Source organism: Zingiber officinale, chromosome 5A (genome assembly GCF_018446385.1).
Source record: "Zingiber officinale cultivar Zhangliang chromosome 5A, Zo_v1.1, whole genome shotgun sequence".
In the NCBI taxonomy this organism is placed as follows: Eukaryota; Viridiplantae; Streptophyta; class Magnoliopsida; order Zingiberales; family Zingiberaceae; genus Zingiber; species Zingiber officinale.
The window spans coordinates 58766119-58788440 of record NC_055994.1 but is presented as its reverse complement, the minus strand read 5'-3'; the positions used below and the strand labels follow the sequence as shown (position 1 = coordinate 58788440).

The 22322-nt window shown below is 39.9% G+C and overlaps 1 long non-coding RNA gene across 1 annotated transcript; it reads right to left on the bottom strand.

Moving 5' to 3' along the window:
• Positions 1–289: 289 nt before the first annotated feature.
• LOC121982847 lies at positions 290–982 on the bottom strand. Its single transcript, XR_006112293.1, has 3 exons — positions 777–982; positions 496–704; positions 290–417 (listed from the first exon to the last, which is right to left on the bottom strand). It is a non-coding gene; the product is annotated as an uncharacterized LOC121982847 (long non-coding RNA).
• Between the last annotated feature and the right edge of the window lie 21340 nt (positions 983–22322).

Here is a 22322-nt window from a genome sequence, read left to right as displayed (position 1 = left end):
GAATTAAAATTTACTAATGGTTAAACTAAATCTAAAATATAATTGAGAAAGTAGAGAGCCTTTTTTAATGTTAAAGGTGTAGCAGGAATTAATTACCTGAAAACATCTGGCCGTTGATCATATTCAACATGTGAATTTGTTGAACTATCCTTCCATTTAATGGTTGTCAGTTAAGAATGTAAGAGTTTAATAAGACATCAATTTAGTGGCATTTACTAAAAAGAATTTTAAAAAATAAACAAGCTAAGACAAGCACATTAATTACCTAAGCCAAGATCAACAAGAAACAATTTCTTAACACATAAAAGAACAAACTCAGATGCAAAGAAAACAGTAAACTTCTACCCTTTTGAATGCATCTTCTCCAATATGGAGATTGCTTCGATTGCAATACATGCGACCATTTCCACAGACATTCTGCATAACAAGAAAGATGAAAATAGCAAGTTAACCAATTCAAAACAAGTACTAACCAAGAATTAGCATTAATCATACGTGTATGAGTTGCTATTCCATACATCCGACAGGCTTGGTCCCAGCATATGCATAATCTGTAGTTTTCCTTTAATATTAGAAAACATCTCATATTATGTTACAAACTCTAAAGGCAGAGGAGCTAAAAATTCTCCAAGTAACATGACATAATAATCCCCTTGCCGACCCTTGTAATGGACTTTTGGTACCCCATGAATACACCAAGAGTGCTACACAAATAGATTATTGATCAGATTTCTCTATATTTGTAGTTTTCACTGAAAAAAAAAAAAAAAACTTACTTGTATACTTGCCATTCATAAGGTGGACCATAATTACAACCTTCCATCTTTAGCATAGCCGGCTATCAAACTCATCCAAGAAACCACATTTCTCACGGGCATTTCATTGAACAGCTTCCGAACATCATCCACAAACAGAGATTTCACAATTAGTCCTCTATTATCATCGTCCAGGATACAACATCTTTCATGTCGATCAATCTAAACACTGTCACGGCATCGTCAATGCAGTCAAGTTGTACATACATATACACCAAAGAATTCGCTACAAACGTGTCGCATTTAGGAAAATGTTCAACTAGCTAATAAAAATGGTGGAGCTTCCAATGGGAGAAAATCTTACAAAACACTAAGGTTTGGCATCGTTCCAATATAATCAGGAATTTTACCAGATATTGACAAGTTCCTAAGAACCCTATATAAATAACAGTCAATAAAGCAAAGATATGTATATCCTACCAAAATACACAGAGAGAGAAGCTACTTCATTGATGATATTTTGTGGCTTACTTACAATTTCCTCTTTAGAGTCATATGCTACAATGGAGGAAACTGTCCATCTCCGCCTTTCCAGTCAGTCACCCTCCTAGATTTGCAACAAATAAATTTTCAAATATGTCATATATAGAACCACTTCAAGCAGATTGAAATACTAACTAATTGCTCTTACAACTCAGTTACTGATACCAGTTTGAAGAAGCTATCAGGAAACGAACCTTCCATGGATGTCCCTTGCATGTCACTAGCGCACATGATTCAAGTATCCAACTTGTTCATAACGAAATTTATTAATGAGGAACATTTGGTCTAGAGTAGCAGTGATCGACCATTTACAAGTAAACAAGTTTTGTCCAGTCACCAATGAAACTTGGTATTCGACCAGAAATTGGATTGCCATCTATTGTACTGGAAAAAAAAAAAAGCAAAAAGTTTAAGCATGCAGTACAACTAGACTGTTAAATTTCATTGGCTCAAGCAAACATGTTATGTGATTGACACTTTACATAAACTTCTTTACACAGCTTAACTTGTGAAGATAAATCATAAACCTTTACTTCCACCTCTTACACTGCTGGAATAATGAGGATCACTACTTCATTTTTAACATGGTAACTTGTTTTAATCAATAAGGTTAAATACTAATGACGAAAATCTACACATTAACTTATTAAGTTTGTAGATGAATGTGCAATGCGTAGCTTGCTAGGGTTTTACTTATGAATATTAATGACAGAATCTTATCGCACGAGTATGTTGTGAAGTTTATAGATGAATGTTCAATGCTTAACTTACTCAGCTAATATTTAATATTTCTGAGCAAAAAAAAAAAACTTCTATATTGATAAGATACAAGAGATGTAACATACAAGTATTTTAACTTCCGGAGATTGCCAAGTGATTCTGGTAATTCCCCTATCAAATTATTTGATGAAAGAAATCTGTAACAAACTCAAAAGCAGGAATCAAATTACATTGGATGCATAATTAAATAAATATATCAAAACTAGTGACAAATAGTGCATGTATTCATCTTATAAGACAGTTAAACTACTGAGGTTGCCAAGGGCTTCAGGAATCAGGCCTTTTAGACAGTTTGCTTCTAATTTCCTATCGCAAGTTATATATGTTTATTTAATTAGTACCACAAAATATTATAGAATAAGAGAAAACTATGGAGCAGGAGAAAGGAATGTACAGAGATTCGAGTGTTGTGATATTTCCAAGCTCTTTGGGGATGCTCCCAGATATCCGATTTCCCCAAAGAGATCTGTAAATCTTTTGTTACAAAAGAACTCTTTGGAAATGTCGCTACAAACGTGTCGCAGTCAAGAGTTTCGATGTGTGATTACTTTGGGATCAGAAGCTTGAAAGCCTTCGAGGCCTTTGGCTTGAGTGGAGACGTCGGGAGGAGCGGAGCAGCAACGAGGCCTCCTCTTCTCTTCAGCTTGTTCTTGTCTCTAAATCGCCGCAATCAAGAGGAAAAATTACACTGTCATGGAGAGGAGAGCCCACCATCGTGGAGGAAGATCTAGCAGAGGCAGCACCCCTTCTTGTCGCGCGGTCGATAGGATGGCGTGAAGAGAAAAGATTTGCAGAGAGGGGGGAAAGCAAAATTACGAGAGGGAAAGAAAAATGACTTAGGGTTCGGAAATACGAAGGGAAAAACAAGGCGCCGAAAAGATTTGCAAAGAGGGGGGAAAGCAAAATTGCGAGAGGGAAAATAACGAAACAAATACAGTCAAAGACAACGGTTTTATGAAAACTGTTGTCGTAGCTCCTAAAAGAACAACGGTTTTGATAACCGTTGTAAAATGCGTTGTTGATTTTAAAAAAAGTTGCTCAACGACAATGGTTTTCACAAAACTGTTGTCTTTTGTATTTTATGGGAGCTCAAAGACAACAGTTTTATCTAAAACCGTTGTCTTTTACCAAATTTACAACAGTTTCATCTAAAATCGTTGTCTTTGTGGTGTTGTTGTTTAACATTTTTGTTGTAGTGTAAGGAATTGTTCTAACTTATCAAGTTTTCCCTTCAAGGCTTGATTTTCCCTTTCTAGGTTCCTAAACCTAGAATCAACATGTCCACTATGGACATTCCTAGACCTACCCATTTTTCTAGGCATGTGTCTCCCTTTCTTGGGATTAATGCCTTGGGTCTCCTTAGGTATACCATTTCTAGATTTTTCATGAATTGGTCTCCTAGGATTATGATCTACATTTACCCTATTCCTATCATGATATTTAAATCTGAAATTTTGCATGGATAAATAATGATAATCAAAATCATTTCTCCTAGCCTGCATGGGAACATAAAAATTTGAATTTGACTTTGAATTACGATTCAAATTAGGATATACCTCCCTTACCCTTGAAGCTCCCCCTTGATTTGAGCTCCTCTTCTTCTTCTCCCATTTCTTTAGATGTGCCAACTTCTTAAGATCTTTCTTCTTTGGGCATTTGGTGTGGTAATGTCCCATCTCACCACACATAAAGCATCTAATGTGTTTTATCTCCTTCTTCTTGGCACCATCATTTCTACAACCCACATTAGTATCTAAAATAATTTGAGTGGGTTTAGATTTTACCTTCTTACCCATAGGACATCTACTCTTATAGTGTCCCTTCTCATTGCAACCGAAGCAAATTATGTTGTTCTTTGACTTCACTTCGGTGGAGGTGCTTGCTAGGTTGACCACTTCCAAGACCTCTTCTTCACTTGTCTTGGACTCTTCTTCAACCTTTGAGGATGTAGATGATTCTTCCTCATCCTCATCCACACTTGTGGATGGCCTTTCTTCATCCTTCTCCTCCTCGGAAGTTGAGTGCTCGTCACCTTCCGGTTGCTCCTCCTCTACTTGAGCTTCTAGGCCCATCTCCTTAGGCTCTACCTCTTCATGTGTAGGCAAAAGTTCTTCTCCTAGAACTTTCTTTACCTTGCTCCACAACTCGTGGGCATTCTTGTATTCACCTACATGACTTATCACGTTAGAAGGCAAAATTTCAATCAGCATTGATATTATCTTATTGTTTGCCTCCGATCTTGAGGTTTGCTCCTCCGTCCAATACCGTGGTCGGAGCTTCTTTCCTTTCTTATCCTTCGGGACTTCGAGCAGTTCTTCCACAACCATCATCGTGTCCCAATCCATGTCGAAGAAGTTCTTCATCTTCACAATCCAAAAGGTGATGTCCCATAAGCTTCTTCCTTCGAACTTTGGCGATTCTATTAAGTCGGTCATCTTCTTAGCTTCCTCGGCGGTTAGTCCGATGGAGAGCGGCCAAGCTCTGATACCACTTGTTAGAGGATCTTGCGACCGGCTAGAAGGGGGTTGGATAGACGGCGCCCCCAAATACTTGCTTCCTACGATGTTAGCGCAGCGGAATACAAATGAACACAAATAGAAAGCTAAACACCAAATACAAGAATGAAAATGCAAACTGCTAATACGTTCGTTTACGTGGTTCGGAGATAACTTGCTCCTACTCCACGGCGTGTCCGTAAGGTGGACGATCCCTCAATCCGTCGGTGGATTAGTCCCCGACAAACTCCGGCTAGCTCAACCTCCTTGTGGGTGGAGAAACCTCACCACAACACTCACCAAAAATACTTGGACACAAGGGAACCTTTGAGCACTTAGTGACTACTAATTAGGCTTTAACCAAGTCTAATTTCGTCAACCTGTGCTGGCCATCCCAAGCTCCTTCTTATAGAGCTTGAGGAAATCAGCCTTGCTAATTTGCCCGTTACCAGTCGACTGGTCCTTGCACCAGTCGACTGGTGTCAGTCCAACGGCACTCCAACGGCTATCTATCAGTCGATTAGTCTCTGGACCAGTCGACTGGTCCCAGCCATTTTGGGCACAGAAGCTCTCTGTGCTCACCATCAGTCGACTGGTCAGAATACTAGTCGACTGGTACAACCCTAAATGTAGGGTTCCCATCCCGAGTACAATTCTCTCAGCACTCGGACCCTCACGACTCACTTGACTCTTCATTGCAGCTTTGACCACTTGCCTTCAAGCCTACTTCCTTTGGCTCTCGTCCCTCGGATGCATCCAAGCCCGTGGCTCGTCCCCAATGCTATCCTTCGCGTATGCCTTGAAGTCGCTTCCATCGGCCCTTGTCCTTGCTGCCTTGTCCATGGTCCCTCGGATGCTCCATCCTTCACCGGACCCGAAGCAGTCAACCTGAGTCACATGTGTCACCTGCAGTCCTGCACAACTCAAGTACACATATCAAATAACGAGGATAAACCTAACTTAAACCCTTTTCCCAAACACCAAAACACATGGTCCCGTGGACCATTGGGATTGCTCCAACATCTTCATTTTGATATTTCCCGAGTTTCTATCAACATAATCATTCATTCTTTCTCTTCTACCACCAATTCTAGCATGACCAGATCTGCCACTAGAAACTCTATCATCAATGTCCTCAGATACGCCATCATCATCATCATTGTTATTGTCATCATGGTTATATTGCCTTGAATTTCATGTAGGAACTCTACCAGCTTGGCTATTTTACAATCCCAAAATTACAACATCTTGTTTCTCTAATCTGTAGAGGTTTTAATTGAATCTGATTTCCATGTGTTCCAAGTGTTGTTTTAAGGCTCGTTGTTCAAGTGTTTCTCTCGGTCTTGCTTCCTCTCCACTTGTCGCCATTAATGCAATTTATTGACACTCAATCACTCAACTCACTAATGTTAGCTCTTTAAAGAACTTAGAATTGTGGCAATTTCCCTATAAGCGTTTGTTGACTAATTTAAACTCTCAAGGGTATTAGGATAAAAGATAGGAATTGATATAAAAATATAAGTTGCAGAATTGAAAATTGATATTAAGGACTGAAAGGAAATTTTCCAAAATTAAATCTTGACAGTGCTTAAAAGGAAAATACGGAATTGGGAAACGTAAGTATACTAGGTAAGACTTTAAAGGAGATGTGGAGTATACTAGGCATGACTTTAAAGAAAATACGGAATTGGAAAACGCAAGTATACTACACAATACTTTAAAGGAGATGCGGAGTATACTAGGCAAGACTTTAAAGAAAAATACGGAATTGGGAAATGCAAGTATACTAGGCAAGACTTTAAAGGAGATGCGGAGTATACTAGGCAAGACTTTAAAGAAAATACGGAATTGAAAAATGCAAGTATACTAGGCAACACTTTAAAAGAAATGCAAAATTGGAAAATGCAAGTATAGTGTAAAATACCGAAAATAGGCGAATATTAATAAAAGAATTTTCTGGAATTTTTGGAAATTTTCCGGGAATTTTTCGGAACTCGTATGGACGAGTTAACAGGGATAAAAATAGGGCCGGGAAAAAGCCTGTTTGGATTGCCCATTTAAACGAGGAAAAGTTGAATTTATTTATTTCCTTGCTTTTCTTTTTTCTTTGTTTTTCGCCGAAACCTTCTTCCTTCCCCCCCCCCCCCCCGCGCGCGCCCAACACCGCCGAACTCCTCTGCCCTAACTGCTGCCGCCCGCGGTGATTTCTCCAAACCCTGGCCATCGCAGACGCCGACTCCTCTTCTTCGAACGCCGACCACCAGGTCCGCCGAGCCCTTCTCCCTGATTCTTCCTCCTCATCCATTCCGAGCAGCATCACAATTCCTCTGCCCTAGGTGCCAGCCACCCGATCGTCGGCAACGACGCCGAAGCTTCATTCTCTCCCTCTTCCGGCAAGGAGTGCCCTCGCATCTCCGATCTTCGACCCCCACTGCCCTCTCGATCTTCTCTTTTCGGGTCGCAACAGAGGTAGAGTACCGAGCCCTCTACTAATTTTTCCTGCCCTAGCACTGTCTACGATTCATTGATCTCTTCTCTGGTTGACGGCGAGGAGCATAAGGTCGCCTTAGCAGCGAGTTTGGAGGTAAGTATCATATCTAGCTGTGGGTTTTGGACTTGATCTTGGTGGAGTGGTGTTGATTTGGGAGTTTTGTGTCCGAAGGAAGAAGATTTGCTAAATTCCCGCCACCCCATCACTGTTCGCTGGAGTTTCCTTAGCCAGATAGTTCATCACCTCCGACCAGTGGAGAGAAAGAGGTAAGATGAGTAGATTGTTTCTTGGACTTAGTTGGTGATAGTTTGTGTGTTGAGTTCTGATCTCTTTTTGATCCGATTAATTCCAGGGAGAGGTTGGATCCAATTGGTTGTTGTTATGTGAAGGTGATCTTGAATTCCAGCAGCAGTAGACACACCGGTGATTCCCCGCGGTGAGTTACACTATGATCACGAGGCATCAGCGATTATCATCAGATTTGGTGAGTTTTAAGGTTGAAGTTATTGCTAGGATTTAAATGGCGGATTGTTGTTTAGAGGATTGATTAAGTTATTGGAGGAATGATGTGAGTTGGATTCATGATATGTTGAATATTAAGTAAGTGATTGATTTAGGATGGAAATCTTATTGATTGGTTGATGTAGAAGGTCACATGATTATTTATAGGATTATGGGATTAGTATCATGATTTGTTATGATGGATTGTTAATTAAATTGACATTGTGATTTATAGAAGAGTTTATGAACGATATAATCATTGGATTGATTATAAAATGTGGAGTGTCTTGGAAAGATTAAAAGGTTCATGAATGATTTGATTTGGGTTTTCCCTAATTAGGTTGAGTTGAGGTTTAGCTAATTGTTGCATATGTAATTAGCTAAATTATAATCATGTGATTTACAGGACGTTGATTCGGGACGAGCACTTCGACATAGAGATTGATTAGCTCGATCTACATTGGAGGCGGGTACCTCTTGACTTATCTTTTTATGATATTGTCTTTGGATATGCATAGTATTTTATAACTACAAGCAATGAACATGTTTGTCTTTGGTATGTCATTGTTTGATATCCATAGCATGTTAGGTTTATCGCCTGTGACGTATCCGTGCTTATATCATGTGATTTATTGCCATGAGTACTGTATTACCATGAGTATCTTAGTTTCTAGAATAAGTGACATACCATGTTTTACTGAGGTTAGGACTAGGTTATGGGCTTTTGGTTTTAGTCATGTGTATCGAGATTATCTGATACTTAGGTTTTTATGCCATGACTGGCTTGTGTACCTCTATTTGTATATCACATATGATTCGTGTACCTAGACTTTGATTCTTTGATCTGTGTATATTGTTGGTACATATGTTATGGAAGGAAGATATGTTTAGGATCTAGGTTGTTATACCGTAGAGGACCTGTATACCCTAGATCTGTGGATTTGACTCACTGATATTGTGGTTCCCATATTATATATATGGATATGGTTATGTTGATCAGTTTATGACTATGCTTAGTGTCATGCATCATGATTGCATGCTGCGCGATTGTCGGCTCCACTATGGTTGAGCACATCGCCAGTTACATGTACTGCACACACCACCACTCATGGATTAGTGGTATATCAGACAGGTGTGTGGCGGTTCTGCTGTTTGGCTCCGTTGGTCATATGACCCAGCGTGGTAGCCGGCAGTCAGTTCCGCTCTGTTTGGCTCCGCTGGCATTTAGTGTAGCAGCGTAGTAGCCGACAGACGGTGGACTCTGTTTGGCTCCGTTGGTCAGGTGACTCAGCGTGGTAGCCGGCAGAGATACCTCCCCGTCATCGTGTACCGGGAGTTGAGATTGAGCTCCCCATTTATGATTTGGGGTGAGAGTACTCCGTCCTCCACTCGGACTTGTCGAGTGCGAGTGGTTGTCATAGCCCTACCCATTCGGTCTCGCCATTGTGTGTGAGAGGAGTGGCGTGACGACGCATCATTAGCATCATATGCATTGATGTATTTATATTATTGTGATTGTGTTTGCTGCATTTGGTTGCTGCATTTTGGGTTGGATGCATACCTTTGACCTGCATACAGGATTATTGATACTTTCGATTTGACGACCCTTTTTGTCTGGATAGGAGTTCCTGGTGAGTACAGCTTCCTCAGTTACCTTTCAGTTTTGCATATTCCCTATATATGATTAGGAAGCTGTATTCCATGTTTGTTGCTGTTAGATATATCTTACTACTCATGTCTATTGGTATTCGCTGAGTTGTTGAACTCACCCCCGTGGACTCTATATTTTTCAGGTACCAGGTTATTTATGGTGTCGCTTGGAGCATCCTATCTGCTGGTCCCCACGTCACATCAGAAGACTTATCGATTTCACGTATGTTTTGTTTGTTTATGTATCAGTTTGTTTAGCTCTGTACTCCGATTTTGTTTTTGGAGTGTTGATGTCGTTATGTGGTATTTTGTATTTGTTGTTGGTTGTGTAAGCCTAGCCGGCTAGCAGTTTTGTGTTTTGGTTTTTGGTACAGCCGAGTGGGCTGCTTTATTATTAACTGCGTGGTGTTTGTTTTCTTTTATTGTTGTTATTCCAGCCGCATGTGGCTGAGGTATATAGTGCTTGTAGAAAAGTTTCAGATTGTCCGCCGTACAGGGGAGATGCTGCCGAAATTTCTTCGGACAGAGACTCCTCTGGGGCGTGACAATTTAGTGGTATCAGAGCAGGTATACGATACTTGCTACGTATTCTGGATTTTTGAGATTTATCTGATACCAATTTATTTGGTATCAGAGATCGACTTATGAGTCTTATTTTCGATGTTTTGGATTTCGTGATTTTGTCTTGTCGATGTGACTTTTTGGATTTTGGGACCTGGCAGCAGGACATCTCCAAGCTATAGGAGGTATGTTGGTATACTGTTATCCTACATTTTTGTTAGTATATGCACTGTTGATTATTACAGTCTATAACATGTATTAGCACTCTTTACTAGTACCTGTCTGGTTGTTGTAGCATATATCATATGTGATGGGTTAGCCACTGATCTTGATTGACCTTAATAGAGATTAAGGATTATAGGCTTTGGTGATTTTACATATCACACCACTAGTAGTTTTTAGCTTATGTTATTACTAGTTGGTTAGCAGATTGAGGCACATACCAGCCTCTGCTTTTAATAGCTGGGTAGTGGATAGTATTTATATCTTTATGTTGACCAGCCAGTGGTATACCATGTTATCTTAGTTAATTTCATTAGTAGATAATTGATCTATTCTTGTTAGATAGGTCAGTAGAAGATAGATTGATGTTTGTTGACTTAGGTAGTCGTGATCGATTTACCTTAGATGCTTGTAGAGGCTTTATTTATTCTTGATTGGTTAGTAGATGACCGATTAGTTTTGTTGACCCGAACAGTAGGGGATTGACCTACTTTACTTCTAGATGTTTGAATCTTGAGTTGTTGTGCTTAGTGGGATATCTTGAGCACATCGAGTATCTAGCTTATACTGACGTGGGAAAGGATTGAATTAGCCATATACTATTGATGATTTGGTCAGTTGATAGAGGATCGATGTATCCTATTCCATGGGTACTGTAATTTTAGACTGTATGTACCTAATTGGATAACTTAGAAGATGGCATAGGGTTTGTGTGATAGATTGGATTAAACATGCTGATTATGCATATCTATGAAGTGTACATATGATTGTTATGAGTTGAAGGAGTTCTATGATGAATAGTTCATTTGTGAGTATTGTTTGAGGGGTATTGTTGATTTTACCTACGATGATATATGCACACGAGTTCGGTATACATTGTTGGAGGTATCACGGTAATTTATACCTAAGATGTGGGTATTTTTGGTGTGAACCAATTGGAGGACGATAGAGTTGACTATGGATTTGATTTGCTTACTGGGTGGTTATACCCTAGGCTACCCACATTGGTCTGTGGTAGAGAGATCTTGTGCAGTCTCTAGCTAGATAGTTAGGTGCTTTGGGCACTTATGTATTGTTTGTGGTAGAGCGTAGCTCCCACATGTTATGGATTGTTTGTGGTAGAGCGTAGTTTCCACCTATTCTGGATTCCCACATATTTAGGGATTGTTTTGTAGTGGAGTGTTGCTCCTACATATTGCGGATTGTTGTAGCGGAGCATTGCTCCCATATTTATTGTGGATACATATTTTGGATTATTTGTGGTGGAGCGTTGCTCCCACATATGGAGGATTTCTTGTGGTAGAGCGTTGCTCCCACATATGTGGTATTTCGTGTGATAGAGCATTGCTCTCACACTGGAGGTTCTATTCTTTGGTGATTATATATCGTTGGTGATTAGATCTGTTTATTGTTGAGGATCTTATGGTTAGGAATGTTTGTGATACGGACATTATGTGTCTTGGTTTTACCATTAGTGCTTGAGGTGCTCTAGAGGTTACCATGGACTCGATGATTTGGGTATCCCTAGAATGTTTGGATCGGTTTCCATTGTCTTTGTTGACGATGTTGTGATTTATTACAGATCTGAGGTGAGTCAAGTACACCACCTTCGCATAGTTCTAGAGATGTTTCGACGAGAACATCTATATGTGAAGATCAGTAGTGTGTATTTTGGTTATTTTCTGTGAGATATTTGAGACACACGGTCACCAGTAGGAGTATATCGTGGTTACACAGGAGATAGAGGATGTTACTGTTGGGAGTAGACGGAGTCTATAGAAGAGGCTCGCAACTTCCTTTGTTTGGCCGATATTTCCGGAGATGCGTTGAGGATTTCTCACGGATTGTTATGCTATTTACACGCCTGACTAGGAAAGGTGTGAAGTTCATGTGGTCCGAGGACTATGAGACCAGCTTAGAGGAGCTGAAGCGGAGACTAGGGGTGACTCCGATTTTGGTTTTACCTTCTGAAGAGGACAGATTCGTGCTCTATACCGACGCATGACTACAGAGTTTGGGCGCTATTTTGGTGCAGCACGACACGGTAGTCTTCTATGTTTTTCGACAGTTGTAGGAGCATGAGTAGAACTACCAGTTTATGACTTGTGGCTGGCCGTCATTATTTTGTGCCTTGAAGATTTGGTAGCCTTATCTATATGGCGTTACATTTGAGATTCTCACGGACCATGAGAGTCTCAAATATTTGTTCACTTAGAAGGAACTTAAATCTCCGACAGGGGAGATGGATGGAGTTTCTGAAGGATTTTGATTGTACCATTAGTTATCACCCAGGAAAAGCTAATGTGGTTGTCAATGCACTTAGCAGGAAGTTCAGAGGGACTTTAGCTTGCCACCGAATTGTGGTCACAGACTTGATTAAAGGTTTCTTCGAGTTGGGCCTTGAGGTATAAGGACAGACAGAGCAGGGTACTCTGGTTACTATGGTTGCTCAGTCGTCGATCAGGACGAGGATCCGAGAGCCCTAGGTTGCTGATCAGTATTTGCGGGTTATTTGCAGCCAGATAGCTTCCGGGTAGCAGACCGAGTTCACACGAGATAAGGAGGGTGTTATACACTTCCGAGGCAGATTATTGCGTACCTCAGTCTCACCCGGTCTTATCGGAGTTACGTTAGGATGATCATCGCTCACGATGTGCTATCCACCCAGGCGGGACCCGCATGTATCGAGATTTGAGGTGTTCCTATTGGTGGAACGATATGAGTGAAGACATCGCATAATTTGTAGCTAGATGTCTTATATGTCAGCAAGTGAGGACTGAGTACTAGAGACCTGTCGGATTTCTACATAGGATTCCTGTTTCTGAGTGGAAATGGGAACATATTACCATGGACTTTGTGGTGGGTTTGCCGAGGACACGATGAGACCATGACGCGATTTGGGTAATCGTGGATAGATTAACCAAATCGGTGCATTTCTTAGCGATCCAGAAGACTGGTTTCTTGGATCGATTGGCAGAGCAGTACTGCCGAGAAATTATCAGAGTTGCGCAGCGGAAGCGTGGTGGCTCATTGAGTATTATCTCGGATAGAGACCCTCGGTTCACGTCACGTTTCTGGCAGAGTCTGCAGCAGGCCTTGGGCACTCAGATCCGTTTCAGTACTGCTTTCCATCCGCAGACAGATGGACAGTAGAGCGGACCATTCAGACTCTAGAGGACTTGTTGAGGTTTTGTGTATTGGATTTTGGAGGCAGTTGGGAGGACCATTTGCCATTGGTAGAATTCGCCTACAACAACGGTTTGCATTTGGCTATCCAGATGGCACCGTTTGAAGCGTTGTATGATAGGCCTAGTCGGACACCCACCCTCTCGGATGAGGTTGGGAAGCCCAATTGATGGAACCTCATAGAGCTCAGTATGAGGCAGAGTTGGTCCGTACTATCAGACGGAGGATGTCAGAGGCGTAGGACCGCCAGAAGGGTTATGCAGACCGGAGTCGGAGACTCTTAGAGTTCTCTGCAGGCGACCATGTATTTCTGCGGGTTTCACCCACGAAAGGGGTGGAGAGTTTTGACTGCAGAGATTAGTTAGCTCTGCGATACATTAGACCTTTCCAGATCTTGGAAAGGGTTGGAGCGATAGCTTATCGTTTAGCGCTACCACCAGCTTTGGCGGGCGTTCACGACGTATTTCATGTGACTATATTGATGAGGTATATATTCGACTCGACACATGTACTGACAGATATCACAGTGTCGTTCAGCCACGTCACCTATGAGGAGGTTCCGGTACGGATTCTGGACCGGAAAGAGCGTCAGTTGCCAAACAAGACTATTCGGCTGGTTAAAGTCGGATGGCAGCATCATTCGGACGAGGAGATTACTTGGGAGCTCGAGGATACTATCCGAGCTCGATATCCCCATCTTTTCACCTGAGGTGTGTGATTTAGTTTACCATTCAGCATTTATACTATATATCTGTTGTTAGTACTTGCTGATGGTAGATAACGAAATTTGGGGACCAAATTTCTATTAGTGGGGGAGAATGTAAAATACCGAAAATAGGCGAATATTAATAAAAGAATTTTCTGGAATTTTTGGAAATTTTCCGGGAATTTTTCGGAACTCGTATGGACGAGTTAACGGGGATAAAAATAGGGCCGGGAAAAAGCCTGTTTGGATTGCCCATTTAAGCGAGGAAAAGTTGAATTTATTTATTTCCTTGCTTTTCTTTTTTCTTTGTTTTTCGCCGAAACCTTCTTCCTTGCGCGCCCAACACCGCCGAACTCCTCTGCCCTAACTGCTGCCGCCCGCGGTGATTTCTCCAAACCCTGGCTGTCGCAGACGCCGACTCCTCTTCTTCGAACGCCGACCACCAGGTCCGCCGAGCCCTTCTCCCTGATTCTTCCTCCTCATCCATTCCGAGCAGCATCACAATTCCTCTGCCCTAGGTGCCAGCCACCCGATCGTCGGCAACGACGCCGAAGCTTCATTCTCTCCCTCTTCCGGCAAGGAGTGCCCTCGCATCTCCGATCTTCGACCCCCACTGCCCTCTCGATCTTCTCTTTTCGGGTCGCAACAGAGGTAGAGTACCGAGCCCTCTACTAATTTTTCCTTCCCTAGCACTGTCTACGATTCATTGATCTCTTCTCTGGTTGACGGCGAGGAGCATAAGGTCGCCTTAGCAGCGAGTTTGGAGGTAAGTATCATATCTAGCTGTGGGTTTTGGACTTGATCTTGGTGGAGTGGTGTTGATTTGGGAGTTTTGTGTCCGAAGGAAGAAGATTTGCTAAATTCCCGCCACCCCATCACTGTTCGCTGGAGTTTCCTTAGCCAGATAGTTCATCACCTCCGACCAGTGGAGAGAAAGAGGTAAGATGAGTAGATTGTTTCTTGGACTTAGTTGGTGATAGATTGTGTGTTGAGTTCTGATCTCTTTTTGATCCGATTAATTCCAGGGAGAGGTTGGATCCAATTGGTTGTTGTTATGTGAAGGTGATCTTGAATTCCAGCAGCAGTAGACACACCGGTGATTCCCCGCGGTGGGTTACACTCTGATCACGAGGCATCAGCGATTATCATCAGATTTGGTGAGTTTTAAGGTTGAAGTTATTGCTAGGATTTAAATGGCGGATTGTTGTTTAGAGGATTGATTAAGTTATTGGAGGAATGATGTGAGTTGGATTCATGATATGTTGAATATTAAGTAAGTGATTGATTCAGGATGGAAATCTTATTGATTGGTTGATGTAGAAGGTCACATGATCATTTATAGGATTATGAGATTAGTATCATGATTTGTTATGATGGATTGTTAATTAAATTGACATTGTGATTTATAGAAGAGTTTATGAACGATATAATCATTGGATTGATTATAAAATGTGGAGTGTCTTGGAAAGATTAAAAGGTTCATGAATGATTTGATTTGGGTTTTCCCTAATTAGGTTGAGTTGAGGTTTAGCTAATTGTTGCATATGTAATTAGCTAAATTATAATCATGTGATTTACAGGACGTTGATTTGGGACGAGCACTTCGACATAGAGATTGATTAGCTCGATCTACATTGGAGGCGGGTACCTCTTGACTTATCTTTTATGATATTGTCTTTGGATATGCATAGTATTTTATAACTACAAGCAATGAACATGTTTGTCTTTGGTATGTCATTGTTTGATATCCATAGCATGTTAGGTTTATCGCCTGTGACGTATCCGTGCTTATATCATGTGATTTATAGCCATGAGTACTGTATTACCATGAGTATCTTAGTTTCTAGAATAAGTGACATACCATGTTTTACTGAGGTTAGGACTAGGTTATGGGCTTTTGGTTTTAGTCATGTGTATCGAGATTATCTGATACTTAGGTTTTTATGCCATGACTGGCTTGTGTACCTCTATTTGTATATCACATATGATTCGTGTACCTAGACTTTGATTCTTTGATCTGTGTATATTGTTGGTACATATGTTATGGAAGGAAGATATGTTTAGGATCTAGGTTGTTATACCGTAGAGGACCTGTATACCCTAGATCTGTGGATTTGACTCACTGATATTGTGGTTCCCATATTATATATATGGATATGGTTATGTTGATCAGTTTATGACTATGCTTAGTGTCATGCATCATGATTGCATGCTGCGCGATTGTCGGCTCCACTATGGTTGAGCACATCGCCAGTTACATGTACTGCACACACCACCACTCATGGATTAGTGGTATATCAGGCAGGTGTGTGGCGGTTCTGCTGTTTGGCTCCGTTGGTCATATGACCCAGCGTGGTAGCCGGCAGTCAGTTCCGCTCTGTTTGGCTCCGTTGGCATTTAGTGTAGCAGCGTAGTAGCCGGCAGACGGTGGACTCTGTTTGGCTCCGTTGGTCAGGTGACGCAGCGTGGTAGCCGGCAGAGATACCTCCCCGTCATCGTGTACCGGGAGTTGAGAGCATTGAGCTCCCCCATTTATGATTTGGGGTCACAGGACAGGAGTACTCCGACAGCATCCCGTCCACTCGGTCACTTGTCAGGAGCAGTGACGACAGAGTGCACGGTTGTCATAGCCCTACCCATTCGGTCTCGCCATTTGTGTGTGAGAGGACTGACTGGCGTCAGGGGTGACCAGGACGCATCATTAGCATCATATGCATTGATGTATTTATATTATTGTGATTGTGTTTGCTGCATTTGGTTGCTGCATTTTGGGTTGGATGCATACCTTTGACCTGCATACAGGATTATTGATACTTTCGATTTGACGACCCTTTTTGTCTGGATAGGAGTTCCTGGTGAGTACAGCTTCCTCAGTTACCTTTCAGTTTTGCATATTCCCTATATATGATTAGGAAGCTGTATTCCATGTTTGTTGCTGTTAGATATATCTTACTACTCATGTCTATTGGTATTCGCTGAGTTGTTGAACTCACCCCCGTGGACTCTATATTTTTCAGGTACCAGGTTATTTATGGTGTCGCTTGGAGCATCCTGTCTGCTGGTCCCCACGTCACATCAGAAGACTTATCGATTTCACGTATGTTTTGTTTGTTTATGTGTCAGTTTGTTTAGCTCTGTACTCCGATTTTGTTTTTGGAGTGTTGATGTCGTTATGTGGTATTTTGTATTTGTTGTTGGTTGTGTAAGCCTAGCCGGCTAGCAGTTTTGTGTTTTGGTTTTTGGTACAGCCGAGTGGGCTGCTTTATTATTAACTGCGTGGTGTTTGTTTTCTTTTATTGTTGTTATTCCAGCCGCATGTGGCTGAGGTATATAGTGCTTGTAGAAAAGTTTCAGATTGTCCGCCGTACAGGGGAGATGCTGCCGAAATTTCTTCGGACAGAGACTCCTCTGGGGCGTGACAATTTAGTTGATCTCACTTGGTTACCAGGATTCATAAACTCTAATACTTAAGCCTGGAGGTTTAGAGTTCGAATCCTGGGGGAGGCAAAAATCCACTGACCAGGGGTGGAAAGTCCTAGTGAGTAACGGCACGGCCAAGGGTCGTCGGTCGACGACATGAGAGGTCGCCAAATGGGCCGACGACATAAGGACCGACGGTCGACGACCCGAGGGTCGCCAAATGGGCCGCCAAATGGGCTAAGAGGGCCGGGTCGTTACATATAGAAATAACAATTCTCTATACCCACCTTCTTTTTTTAAAAAAAAATTTTGGCCCTTTTTTTTTTTGCTGAAAATAGGTTTTTTCCTTTTTTTTTCAATTTCGGCCTCTTTTTTTGCTGAAATTATTTTTTTCCTTTTTTTTTGAATTTCAGTCTGTTTTTTTGTTTTGCTGGAAATATTTTTTTTCTTTTTTTTTGAATTTTGGTAGTTTTTTATAGCAAAAAGACGACTAAAAACTCACTAAGATTGAGATGATAACGATAAGTAGATTATCTTGAACAAAATAAACAAAGATTCAAGCACAAAAGAAAAAGGATAATGAAATCGATTTAGAAAAACCAAAGCTCTAATACCAAATGATGTAAATCTAATGAGAAAGATATCTCAAGAACTCACAATGAATGGAAGAAGAAAGAAAGAAAGAAAGAACTAAATCGATAAGATTGATGAAAAGAACCTCGATCCAATGCTTAGGAAAGCATGAACCTTGGTATAGAAGATGGTAGACGCCATAACCTTGGGATGGAGGTTGATAAGTCTTCGAACGCCACAAGGAAATGCCTTGATAAGTTCTAATTCAATGAAGAACCAACAAGTGAGAGTCTTACCATGCTTTACATTGAAAAATATGTCAAAGATACATGTGTGGTCATCACCCCCTTTTTTTATAGCTATAAGGTGACCAAAAAACCCTAAAAGGCCAAAAGAAAGCTCATTTAGTAAAGGCCTATGTAGACTACTTACCCATTTTAAGCTTATGGCTTTATTACCGTCAGAATGTATACTAAAAGTCTAACTTTTTGTATAAACACTTATTTTGAAATAAGAATAACATTGGTCAAATGACTACATTTATGCTAAGTATAGTTGTCCTTTTAATTTATATTGTAGATAACATGGTGTGAGGAGACACACAGAAGTTCATGTCATCAGTTCCTTATAAATATAAATAGTAGATCATAACCAAGAAGGAATGAGACAAACCATTAGAGTGGTTGTAGTGTAATTTGGTATTAATTTATCTTAACTATAAAATTACACTAGTACACTAGGTGTATGTTGAGCAGGACCATTTGAGGTAATTCTTTTTATACTGACTTAATAAAAGAACAAGATCTCTGTTATTATGAAAGTGTATGCTCTTAATCCCGATATAATAACAAGCATATATACTTAGTATTTATTTCTTTAATTTATCAATGGGTGAGATTTAGTTCGATAAATCAATAGGCCCGATAAGTTGAGAAATAATATTATTTATATGGTGTGTTGTTGATTATAGAAGGAAACTGTGTCCTAATAATCTAGGTTGATAATGTCCCCTTGAGGAGCTCATAAGGATTGTCATGTAAACCCTGCAAGTGGGCTTAGTCCGACATGATAATAAAGTTGAGTGGTACTACTCTTGGAGCTAGATATTAATTAAGTGAGTTGTCAGTAACTCATTTAATTAATGGATATTCGATATCTTAAACACAGGGAGATTAATGCACTCAAATAAGAAGGATCCCATAATGTAATTTGGGATTAGTGCGGTAGTTCAATAATAACTCTTTAGTGGTATGAGTTATTATTAATGAACTTGAGTTGGGTGTTCGGGGTGAACACAGGAAGCTCAAGCTCATCGGGAGACCAAAACCAATTTCTCCTCTCAGTCCCTGTTGTAGCCTCTATAAAACCTTGTATCCACTAAGCCCACTTCTTATCCATGTAATGGGTCGGACACAACCTTGCTTGGAGCAAGGGGGTCGGCCAAGTATAGGCTTGGATCCCAAGTAGTGGCCGGCCAAATCATGCTTGGTGTCCAAGCATGGGGTCGACCACATAGGATTAAAGGAGATTTTAATTTTTGTTAAAAAATTTTCTTTTATAGCCATTCATGGAAGGGATTTAAAAGAGAAATTTTATTTTAAAAATTTCCTATAATAGTCATCCTCATGGTTTTAAAAAGAGAGTTTTAGATTTTAAAATCTTTCCTTTTATAGCTATCTACAAAAGATTAAAGAGAGATGTTAATTTTGTTAAAAATTTTCCTTATTTGTAGTTGTCTATAATGTTTAAAAGAAAGATTTTAATTTTTGATAAAACTTTCCTTTTATGTAACCATGATTTAAAAAGAGAAGTTTTAATTAATCTTTCCTTTTTTTGTAGTTGTCTACATGTTTTAAAAGAGAGATTAATTTTAAAACTTTCTTTTATTGCCATGTACAATAGGAAATTTAAAAAGAGAGATTTTAATTGTTATTAAAATTTCCTCTTTTAGAGGGAGGCCACAAATAAGGAAGTTTTAATTATGTTTAAAACTTTCATTTTTGGAAACATCATGGTTTAAAAGGAAGCTTTAATTTTTGTTGTAAAATTTTTTCCCTTTTTAGTATAACATGATGTGGCTGGCCATAAGAAGATTAAAAGGAAATTTTAATTAAACTTTCCTTTTTTACCAAGACCAAGGATTATAAAAGAGGGGAGAGGGTGCCTCATGAACAATACAACCTATTCTTATTCCCTCTGTATTTCCATGGTGGTCGACTATGCTCCTTTTCTATCTTCTTTCTTGTGGACGGCGGCACCACCTTCATCTTGTCACCTCATTTGCTTCCTTAGGACAGGTGGCATCAAGGGTTGATATATCCTTGTGGCCGATTGCTTGGAGAGGAAGAAGAAGAAGAGGAGAAGCACTTGGTGGTGTTAGAGTGTATACTAAAAGCCTAGCTTTTCTAAACATTAATTTTTGAAATAAAAGAATCACATTTGGTCAATATCTACATTTATTTGTTAAATGTAATTGTTCAATTAATCTATATAGTAGATAACATGGAGTGTGGTGTCACACTCAGAAGATCATGTTGTCGGTTCTTTATAAATTATAAATAGTTACTCGCGACTAAGATGGAAAGGAACAAGCCATTAGAATAGTTGTAGTGTAATTAAGTATTAGTTTATCTTGACTAATAAATTACACTGATACACTCTAAGTGTATTGAGTAGGACCATTTTAGGTAAGTTCTTTTTGTACTGACTTAATAAAAGAACTAAACCTTAGTGTTGGTTGCTACTCGGAAAATCCAATGGCTCCACTGTACAAAAATTTTGTACGTGATATGAACCTTTCCTAGCTACCATGTGTTCTTTTAAGTTAAACTTGTATCTCCTGCGGAACTTAACACGTTTGATTCCAAGTTTAACTTATATGTTCTTTTAGGTTTAGATTTGGATCTCCTGCGGAACTTAACACGTTTGATCCAAATCACCTAGGTTATAAATTCAATTAAATATTAGTTTCCAAAATTGGCTTCCAGTACTGCATGGCGAGGCACTTGGCCTTCTTGGATATGGGAGCAACCACCACTGACTAGACAAAGCCTTTTAAGGAAAGTTAATATTTAATTTCCTTATATAACTCTAGATTAACCAAAAGGAACAATCAAATCACAAGGAAAAAAAAAGAACACAATATCGAAATTAAATTCGAAAAACAAGAATCGAATGCCTCATGTATTTGGTATTTATACAAAGAAAAATTAACTAGTATGATGCAGAAATTAAATACTAGTTATACCTCTTCCTTGTATGCTAAAAACCTCGAGATCTTCTGCCGTATCCCTCGCCTCCTCTTGGACGTCGTGTGGGTGACGATCCTCCAAGACGAACACCACCCGGAAAGCTTCTCCTCCTTCTCTAGATTCGGCCACCACCACCACAAAGGAGCAAAAGAGAGCAAAGGGAAGAGAGGGAGAGGGGTCGGCGACTTGATGATCTCCAACAACACAATATCAATTGTTATGTTATTCAAGGCTTCCCCTTCCCCCCTTTTTATATTAGTTTCCCAACGGAAAATTATGGAAAGAGTTTTATAAAAAATTAGACTCATTCCTATTTCCTTTTAATTATTTTCTTTTTCTTTCCTTTTAATTAATCAATCCTAGATTGATTTATTAATTAAACAACTATTTGTTGATGTTTAATTATTTGACCGGCCCCTTGCTTAGGCACCAAGCAAGGTGGCCGACCACTTATTAAAAGGGAAAGAAAGAAAAAAATTTTGTAAAATTTTAAAAGAAGAAAACTTCTAATAAAATTTTATAAACTCTCTTTTTTTTTCTAATGTGGATATTAAAAGGAAAGTTTTAAAATTTAAAACCAAGTTTTAAAATTTAAAACATCTCTAATAATATTTCTTTTTAAAAGAAAGTTTTATAAATTTTACAACTCTCTTTTAAAACCTTGTGGCCTAATTTAAATTAGGAAAATTTTATAAATTTTTAAAATCTCTCTTTTTACAAATTGTAAATATCTGAGGAAATTTAAAAATTCAAAAACAACCTTCCTAATTTAAATATTGCAGCCGGCCCCCTTGCCCAAGGCAAGGGCCGGCCACTTCTAGAGAATATGTGGCCGGCCATTGCTTGGTCACCAAGCAATGAACCGGCCCCTTCTTGGATACCAAGATAGGCTTTTCTTTGGATGGACTTGAGGCTTTATTGAGGCTACAACAGGGACCTAGAGGAAAATTTGGTTTTGGCCTTCCGATGAGCTTGAGTATCCCGTGCTCGCCCCGAACACACAACTCAAATTCATCGATAATAACTCATTCCACTAGAGAGTTATTACCGCACTACTGCACCAATCCCAAATTACATTATGGGCTCCTTCTTATCATGAGTGTGTTAGTCTCCCTGTGTTTAAGATTACGAATGTCCACTAATTAAGTGAGTTACTGACAACTCATTTAATTAATATCTAGCTCCAAA